This window comes from Coenobita brevimanus, chromosome 93, assembly GCF_032717465.1.
Source record: "Coenobita brevimanus isolate Jiangsu-jjx chromosome 93, ASM3271746v2, whole genome shotgun sequence".
NCBI lineage: Eukaryota > Metazoa > Arthropoda > Malacostraca > Decapoda > Coenobitidae > Coenobita > Coenobita brevimanus.
This window is the reverse complement of record NC_137046.1, coordinates 4,188,781-4,198,609: the sequence shown is the minus strand read 5'-3', so window position 1 is coordinate 4,198,609 and position 9,829 is coordinate 4,188,781.

Sequence of the window (9,829 nt, the reverse complement as noted above, 5' to 3'; positions counted from 1 at the left end):
CAGGCAGATATCCATTGACTTTCTCTGCCCTCAATGTGTGTTAAAACCTTCGCTTTTTAGTTCTGTCTTCACTACTATCTATCTATCTATCTATTGTCACACGCCTTAATCCCGTAAGGGGTGGCCGCAAACAAATCGCCTCCATGTCGCCCTGTCCCCTGCTATTTCACTGCCCTGCTCCCAGCTCACACCCCCCTCTCTCATATACCTCTCCTCTCCATCCCTCCATCTCATCCTTTGCCTCCCCCTGCCTCTCCCCCCTCCACCTCACTCACATACACCGTCCTCGTCAGTCTCTCAATCCTCTCCATCTGGCCAAACCACCTCAGTGTGTTTTACTACTACACACACCAAACACTCTAAGCCTGGGAGTCTCTGTAAGGAAAAATAATGACCATTTAGACAGAAGTTTTACGACACTTTGCTCCTGTATAAATTATTAAAGTATTGGTTAAGGTCTGTTATGAATCCAATCACTGGGTTAGAGAGAGAGAGAGAGAGAGAGAGAGAGAGAGAGAGAGAGAGAGAGAGAGAGAGGGTGGGTCTTGGTTTCTGCTTCGAGGCAACGCAGTCAGTCGGGTTGCTATTTTTTTTTTTAATGCAAGGAAGAAGGAACCAAAGGCCAGGAGCCCGCAAACCGTTCCTTCCAAGAAAAAAATAATAATACAAAAGAGAGCCAAAGTCAAGATCCGTTCATTTCGAGATGCCTGGACACACTGCGTCTGAAAGAGGAAGTAGGAAATACAGCCAGGGGGAGACAGTTCCAGAGTTGACCTGTTGTATAAATGAAAGACGGGGAGTAACGGGTATCTCTTGCATTAGAGAGCTGAACAGAAAAGGGATTCGAGTTTGTTGCCAGACGGGTGCTAGACGGGTAAGATGAGGAGGCTGTGATTTTAAACGCCACCTGCCTTTCCGCTACGGTGCTGGCTTTTATTTTACTACTTTTAAGCGGTTTTATTTAGTTTGGGGGAGAGATTTTGATTCTGAGGAGTTCAGTGAAGTAGTGATTCATTTTCATTACCAGGATATTTTCTTATAATGAAGTTATCTGGAATTACCAAGATATTTCCAGATGCCCAATTTCCACATTCACAGGGACTGTCATATCTAGTGTGTGTCCCTAACTGTACCACTCACTCACTCACCCACTAACTGTCCCTACTTGAAGGATGAAATCTGGCAAGTCACAACCATAGAGTTATAAGACAAATTCTGCTGAGGACGGAGAGGGGTAGAGAGAGGGAGTTAAGGGGAGGGGGTGGAGGGATGCATGGCGTAAGGGGTGAAGGGTGCTGGTGGTGTGTCTGGTGTGCATGAGGGACGTGTCTGGGGTGTATCTGTATCTGAGGTGTAGTGTGCATCTAGGGTGTGTATATCTGAGAAGTGTGCAAAGACAAATACACCTTTTAGAATGTGTTGAAGTGGCATATACCTCTAGGGTGGGTGCGGCTATCAGAGTTGTCCTTTATCTTGTCCCCAGCTTCCCTCCCTTTACCCCCCTTCCTCACTCCCTTCTCCCCTTACTGCCCCTTCCCCTCTCCCTAACACCCCCTCTCTCACCATTTCTCCACTATATATAAACGCTTATGAATATGTTCCCTCCCTATTTATATGCAGACGATCCAAGTCGGGCGAAAACTGTTATACCTTCCCAATACAGTAGTTGCCATTTAGAGTGTAAGTTTTCCACAAAATGCGCTATTGGACTCAAAGGGTTAATTTCTCTCTCTCTCTCTCTCTCTCTCTCTCTCTCTCTCTCTCTCTCTCTCTCGAATGGTATAGAATCGCGTAGTATCGTTTATAAAGGATTCACCATGTTTGTATGCGTCGGCCTTGGTCACCTAAAGGCGGCTCTCCACGCTGCTCGATCTCTGGCAGTCTCTCTGTTCAGTCCCTTATCCCTGAGATCACACTGTCTATGGCCTCGTCCCAGGTCTTTTTCGGTTTGCCTCTCACAATGCTGGATATAAAACACCTCGACCCGTATTCTCGTCTGTTAAGGAAGCTCCCTAACACCTTTTCCTAAGCGATTTATTTTGCTTGTTACACCTTACTGTCCTCTTCTGTGTTACATAAATCTTTCCTATATAACCATACTATGCATAAATAACGCAGAAAAGGATAGTAACCAATCCTATAAAAAAAAATAAATCGCTAAGGAAAAGGTGTTAGGGAGACTCTTTACTAGAAGATCGCAAAACCTCCCGTCACCTCTTGAGAGATCGAACCTACGCAAGACCAACACCCGTACTGGCGCGCTGATACCACTAGACTACAAGGCGACGCGAAAAATGGCATAGAGAACACTGAAAGGGCTAACAAAGCAGTGTACAGGATGGCAGAAGTAAATAAAGATACTGGACTACAAAGGAAGAAGAAATAATAATCTGACATTCTTGGACTGCGTGTTTTGTGGTTAGGGAGCGCTCTCTCTCTCTCTCTCTCTCTCTCTCTCTCTTAGACATGAAGCAAATTTTTCTCCAAGAAGAATAACACGGAGAAGGAAAGTGCGTGCCACAACCATTCCATGGTGTACAGGCGTGGGAAAAAATTCGTGTACACATCCACCATGTTCTAAATCTCCCTTTCCTCTGCTGGCTAATATTCCTGAGCACTTAGAGGCTTGGTGTGCTCCTCTGCCCATAGATGAGTCTCTCTGATATGATACGTAAGGGAGGAAAGTGACGGACATGCCCTAAGTGTGAAGCAGACGCAGTGGAATGGTAGGTGAACATTTGATCCCGGTAATGATGACGATGATGATGATGATTATTACTATTACTATTACTATTATTATTATTATTATTACTCTTATTGGTATTATTATTATTATTATTATTATTATTATTATTATTATTATTATTATTGCTCGCTTAAAGGCAGTCTTCGGTGGGCCCCGCTCGATGCAAGAGGCCAGCAATGAGTCCCAACTCAGGAACCAGTGGCCCGATTGGACTGGAAATTGTTTACTTCATCAAGTTAGTGCATTTTAACGGTACCTCGCTCTACCAAAAATTACGCTACGTTGCGCAGTTTTTGCTGTTACGGTAACAAACAAACCAACAAACAGAAATCGGATCGATATAGTTTATTATTATTATTATAATTATTATTATTATTATTATTATTATCATCATCATCATCAATGCTGCTGCTCCTACTACTACTACCACTACTACTACTACTACTACTGCTGCTGCTGCTGCTACTTCTACTACTACTATCATTACGACTACTACTATTGTTCTTGCGGCTTCAGGCTGATTTGAACGTGAACCCCGTGGACTGCAGGCTGAGTTTACCCTTCTACTGCCTCATTTATCCTGCTATATGAGGATAGAGAACATGGAAGGCACTGAAGGAGGGCTAGATAACAGGGTGGGCTGGCTACTTGGTTATAACAGTGCCACCACGTGAAGGCGTCCCTCTCCACCACGCCAAAGGGACTGACACCTACACAGCAAGAGAGAGAGAGAGACAGAGAGAGTCCAAACACGTGTCCGATGTAATCCTGAAGAATAGGGGGATTGGCGGATTAAGACGTCAGGAATATCAAACCTCATCGAATCCACGTCCATTTGATACCGGCTTAGGGCAGGGTTGGATCGGCGATTACATTAAGAATTAAGGAGATTACACCAAGAATTAAGGCGATTGCATTAAGAATTAAGAAATCACCTTGAAATGTTCAGTAGGTGAGAGGTAAAGGCGATTATACCTGATGGCGTGGGTGTGTGTATGTGGTGGAATTATCATAATCAGGTATGGCTGGTATTATACTGAGTAATTCACTTCTCTCTCTCTCCCTCCCCCTCTATCTCCCTCTCTCTCTCTCTCTCTTCCTGTGTACCTCTAGCCTTCTGTCTTCTACACGTGTTGCTATCACCTCTTCACTCCGATAACTCTTTTAGATACTGATACACATTTGAACATCTTACATTGCAGCTGTTCGATGTGGATGTGATAGGAAGCGTTAGGAGAAACACACTGAGGTGGTTTGGCCATGCGGAGAGGATGGAGAGTGAGAGACTGACGAGGAGAGTGTGAAGGAGCGTTGTGGTGTGGATGTGGATGTGATAGGAAGCGTTAGGAGAAACACACTGAGGTGATTTGGCCATGCGGAGAGGATGGAGAGTGAGAGACTGACGAGGAGAGTGTATGTGAGTGAGGTGGAGGGGGGGAGAGGGAGAGGGAGGCCAAGGATGAGATGGAGGGATGGAGTGGAGAGGTATATGAGAGAGAGTGGTGTGAACTGGGAGCAGGGCAATGAAATGACGGGGGAAATGGCGACATGGGTGCGATTGTTTGTGGCCACCCCTTACGGGATTAAGGCGTCTGGCAATAGATAGACAGATAGATAGACACTGCCACTGACAACGGGATATAACTCTTCAATGTAACTAAGGAATCTATACCTCTTTCACAATAACTTGGCTTAAATTTGCCATCTGCATCATAAATGCTGAGTTGTAAGAATACACTGGCACCAGAATACGATGCTAGTCACGAAGAAGTGCAATGGAAATGATGTTGTGCTCTATTGTTGTCTTTTTCCGCCAGCATGCTATGTGAAATAAGCTGAAAGATGAAAATTGGGCCAAGTTAAGGTGAAAGAACTATAGTGTTATTGCACTTGTATATGGGCAGTGTTTATCCGATTGTAACCAAAGTTGGTGAAATGGTCGAGGATCAGCCAAGGGAATGACCTGAGTGCGTGTGAAAGAGAGGATGAAAGGGATGCAGCAGAGATGGGAGAATGATGGTGTGTGTGTGTGTGTGTGTGTGTGTGTGTGTGTGTGTGTGTGTGTGTGTGTGTGTGTGTGTGTCGTACCTACCTACCTAGACAATTCCCCTACCAAAACACCTCTACTCAAAACACTTATAACAGCACTTTAACCCTATCGCTGGGTACAAAGTCTCTCAGCAGAACCAAACCTCTTGATATTATCCTGATTACTTAAGTGTATTTATATAAAGAAATAAGTGAACTCCCTTGCTACTACAGGTATCCCTTAAGCTCAATAAAGTCGCCTAAATATATAAATAAATGAGCTGACAGTGAAAATAATACAGGAAAGACATTAACATACTGAGTTAACAGGAGACTCATTCTACCTAATTCAATTTCACAGATCTCTCCTTTATATATATGAAAAAGTAATTGATGGTACACACACACACACACACACACACACACACACACACACACACACCATCATTCTCCCTCCTCTGCTCTATCCCTTTCACCCTTTCACACACACACACACACACACACACACACACACACACTATATAAAATTATCTCTACTGAACTGAAGCAATATAGCATTTTATATCTATTTTTTACGTATTAACAATTGACTGTGAGGATTTCTGTCTACGTCGATACTCTGATGACTTAATTCCAGAAGGGGTAGCCACAAACAAATCGCCTCCACGTCACTCTGTCCTTTGCCAACAAGCTGCCCTTTCTCCAGCTCACCCTGCTTCACTCATACCTCTCCACCCCATTCCATCTCCTCTCTCTCTCTCTCTCTCTCTCTCTCTCTCTCTCTCTCTCTCTCTCTCAAATAAAATCCCGAAATTGTGCTCACGACAGGGAAAGGAGGCACGCCCTCCAGATGGCAAAATACGATTATGGTGTGAATGAGTTGCATTTGTTGCGCGTGTGTGTGTGTGTGTGTGTGTGTGTGTGTGTGTGTGTGTGTGTGTGTGTGTGTGTTAGGAGGAGAGGCGAGGGTAGAGCAGAGAGGGGTGAGACGAGAGGGTGGGGGTGTGGGAAGCTGTGGGGGTGGGGAGAAGGGGGGGAGATATGAGGAGGAGGAGGAGAAGGAGGACGGAGCGTAATCTCCCTAACACCTTTTCCTAAGCGATTTATTTTGATTGTTACAACTTACTATCCTAATCTTTGTTATATAAATCCTTCAAACATTGGCATACTCTGCATAAATCACATACAAGTTGCTATTAACCAGCCGTATTCAAAAATGAATCGCTATGTAAGAGGTGTTAGGGAGCTAGAAGTGGGTGAGGGGTGCTTGTGTGTGGGTAAAGGAGGGGAGGGGGAGGAGAGGTGAAGGGTGGTGTGTGGTGGGGTGGGGGTTGGTGTGTGGGGTGAGTGGTTGGTGGGCAGGTAGGTAGGTAGGTAGGAGAAGGATAAGAAGATGATAAGAGAAGGATGACGATGATGATGATGAGCAGAAGGAGGAGGAGGAGGAGGAGGAGGAGGAGGAGGAGATGAAGAAAAGGGAAGAAAGAAGGAGGACCAGGAGACGAAGAAGAAGAGGTATAATAATAATAATAATCATAATAATAATAATAATAATAATAATAATAATAATAATAATAATAATAATAACAATAATAATAATAAAGTCTTTAGATTAATAACTACAGGTTGCATAAAGTATTCCTGAGGCGAATAATCACTATCTTTAACAATTCACTTTTTCTCTACAATAAAAGTTCGCAACAAACTAATTTACATCCAAGTGTGTGTGTGTGTGTGTGTGTGTGTGTGTGTGTGTGTGTGTGTGTGTGTGTGTGTGTGTGTGTGTGTGTGTGTGTGTGTGTGTGTGTGTGTGTGATCTGGTTTGGAAAAGATGGGTGGTGGGGTGAGGGGTGAAGAGGTGGGGGTGATCGGGGTGGGGGAGGAGAGGGCATGAATGGTGCTATGTGGGGGGAGGGTGAGAGGGAGGGGGAGATTGGTGAGGGGGTGGTGGGGGAGGGGGGAGGGATGTTATCGTGTTGATCTACCAATGGGTCTGTGAGGCGCCGCCCAGTCTCCCCCCCCTCTCTCTCTCTCTCTCTCTCTCTCTCTCTCTCTCTCCGTCTCCTCCTCTTCCTTGTCTCTCTCTTCTTTCATCTCCTGGTTTGTCATTCCTTCTCTATCTCTACTTCCTTCCCTCTCTACCTCCCCCCCTCCCCTCTCTCTCTCTCTCTCTCTCTCTCTCTCTCTCTCTCTCTCTGTAAATAAATAAATAAATAAATGAAAAAAAACTTTCCTTTAGCCTACTGTATACTGCAAGTTGGGATGAAAACTTTTTGAAACACTGTAGCTACATGTCTTCATTACACACACACACACACACACACACACACACACACACACACACACACACACACACACACACACACACACATTTGGTCCACGATTTCAAAATGTAAACACGCCAAAAACTTAGATAATTTTTTGATCGACTGAAACATGAACTTCCTCAGTATGTAGAGAGTTTTTTTTTGTTTTTTAACCTGACAAAATTCGACTACTTTTTTCAGCGCTATTGAAGGGCAAGTGTAGTCAGATTGTGTGTGTGTGTGTGTGTGTGTGTGTGTGTGTGTGTGTGTGTGTGTGTGTGTGTGTGTGTGTGTGTGTGTGTGTGTGTGTGTGTGTGTGTGTGTGCAAGGAAGAAGGAACCAAAGGCCAGAAGCCAGCAAAATTGTTCCCACCAAGAAATAACAAAAACAAGATAACAGAGAGCCAAAATCATGATCTGGACACACTGCGTTTGAAAGACTGGAGATCATAGGAAGTAGGAAATGCAGACAGAGGGAGACAGTTCCAGAGTTGACCTGTTGCATACATGAAGGACTGGGAGTATCGATTAACTTTTGCATTAGAGAGTTGGACAGACTGGATGGCTAATTTGACTACAGTTCTTTTACCTCAACTTGGCCCAGATTTTCGTCCTTCTGCATCTTATTTCACATACTTCAGAGGTAGAAAATAGATGACGCTACGGCTCTACATCCTTTCCATAACACATCTTCGTGACTAGCATCATAATCTAGTATTAATCTATTGCTACAACTCAGCACTCAAGTTGGAGAGATCACATTTTTAGGCCAAATTAGAGACAAAGATATAGTAACCAAGGAGACTCATTCCTATTTCATAATTGGGGTTCAGCAAAATTTCATTCAACTGCGACTTAACGAAGGTGTGAGAATGACCCAGTCCCGTCAGGTACACTAATTAAGGTGAATCTAATAATAGACAGGTATCAAAAGGATGGAGTGGAGAGGTATATGAGAGAGGAGGGTGTGAGCTGGAAGCAAGGCAGTGAAGTGGCGGGGGACAGGGTGACATGGAGGCGATTTGTTTGTAGCCACCCCTTACGGGATCAAGGCGTCTGGCAATAGATAGATAGATAGATCAAAAGGAGTCAAATCTTGTATTGCGCCTTCAAGGAGTCCAATGGCTAGGCAAACCAGGAATATAAACAGATTAAATATTTAGGTTTATTCTCTTCACTATGACGTATTCTTAGTATCATTCTCAACGCCACAGGATGCTTTCTTAATCCCACCAAGCTCAGGGCACTCTCTCTCAATCCCTCTGGCCCCAACCCCAAAGCCAATCCCTCAAGGCACCTCATCATCCCCCTTACTACCACCACCAGCGATTTCTTGAAGGCTCTTGCACGATTCAGATATCTCATTAGGATTTCTCTGCCTGGGATTTGTGAGGGATTATGCCTTATTACCGTGTCGTATTAAGCGCCATGAAAATCCTAATAAGGCTGTGAATAGGTAAGGCTTTTGTGCAGCTAAATCCTGCTTTTCAAAGAGTTGCTATATTTCATGATTTTGAGGTTGCGCAGATTAGAAGGAGGAGGAGGAGGAAGGAAAAGAAGAAGAAAGAGGAGGAGGTGGAGGAAGAAGAAGAACGAGGAGGAGAAGGAAGGAAAAGAAGAAAGAGAAGGAGGAGGAAGGAAAAGAAGAAGAAAGAGGAGGAGGAGGAAGAAGAAGAGGGAAGGAAGAGGAGGATGGTGAAGAAGTGGGAGAAGGAGGAGGAAGAAGGAAAAGATGAAGAAAGAGGAGAAGGTGAAGGAAGAGAGGAGGAAGAGGAGGAGGAGGAGGAAGAAGAAGAAGAAAGAGGAGGAGAGACTTCCGATAAAGGTGTTCTGAATGCGTAATTGGTGATGAGTTTTTTCTTCCTGGCTCAGCGTCACTATGTTTACACTGCCACAAGGCCCTTTGATTTACCCTCTGACTGCGTCTGGTGGCGGCCATCATCCACTCACTTGATGTAGTGCTGCCTACTTTTTCCTTCACCTTTATCTTTCTATTTCTGTGTCTGTCCTCCTCTCTTCCTGTTTCTCTCCATCATCCACTCACTTGATATAGTGCTGCCCACTTCTTCCTTCACCTTTATTATACTTTTTCGGTGTCTGTCCTCCTTTCTTCCTGTTTCTCACCATCATCCACTCACTTGATGTAGTGCTGCCTACTTCTTCCTTCACCTTTATCATTCTTTTTCTGTGTCTGTCCTCTCTTCCTATTTCTCCCATCTTTCCTGTCACTTTTTATTACTCTTCTTTCCTTTACAGGTGGCTATACATTGAGTGACAAGACTAATGGTTTCCTGTAAGCCAGGACACCATTTACAACGCTGGGTGGTAACCATATAACCAACCCATACGTGTTCCCTACGTGTCAACAAGTGGGTTGGTGGAGGGTTAGTGCCCCTCCCTGTAAAACAACTAACTCAACGACAAACGGCCACCCCTTACGGGATTATGGCGTCTGGGTATAAACAGATAGGATAGATAGATAGATAGATAAATAGATAGACAGACATAAAGATAGATATAGATAGATAGAAAGACAGATAGATAGATAGACGGATGGATAGAGAGACGGATGGATGGATGGGTGGATGGATAGACAGCCAGACAGATAGACAGATAAATAGACAGGCAAATAGATAGATAGATAGACAGTATTCTTGTGCAACCTTTAAACCTTGAATCCACTGATGTATTTCTCCCATTCATTCTCCTATAAACAGACGATTTCATTCAGCTCAAGAGAGGGTTCTGGC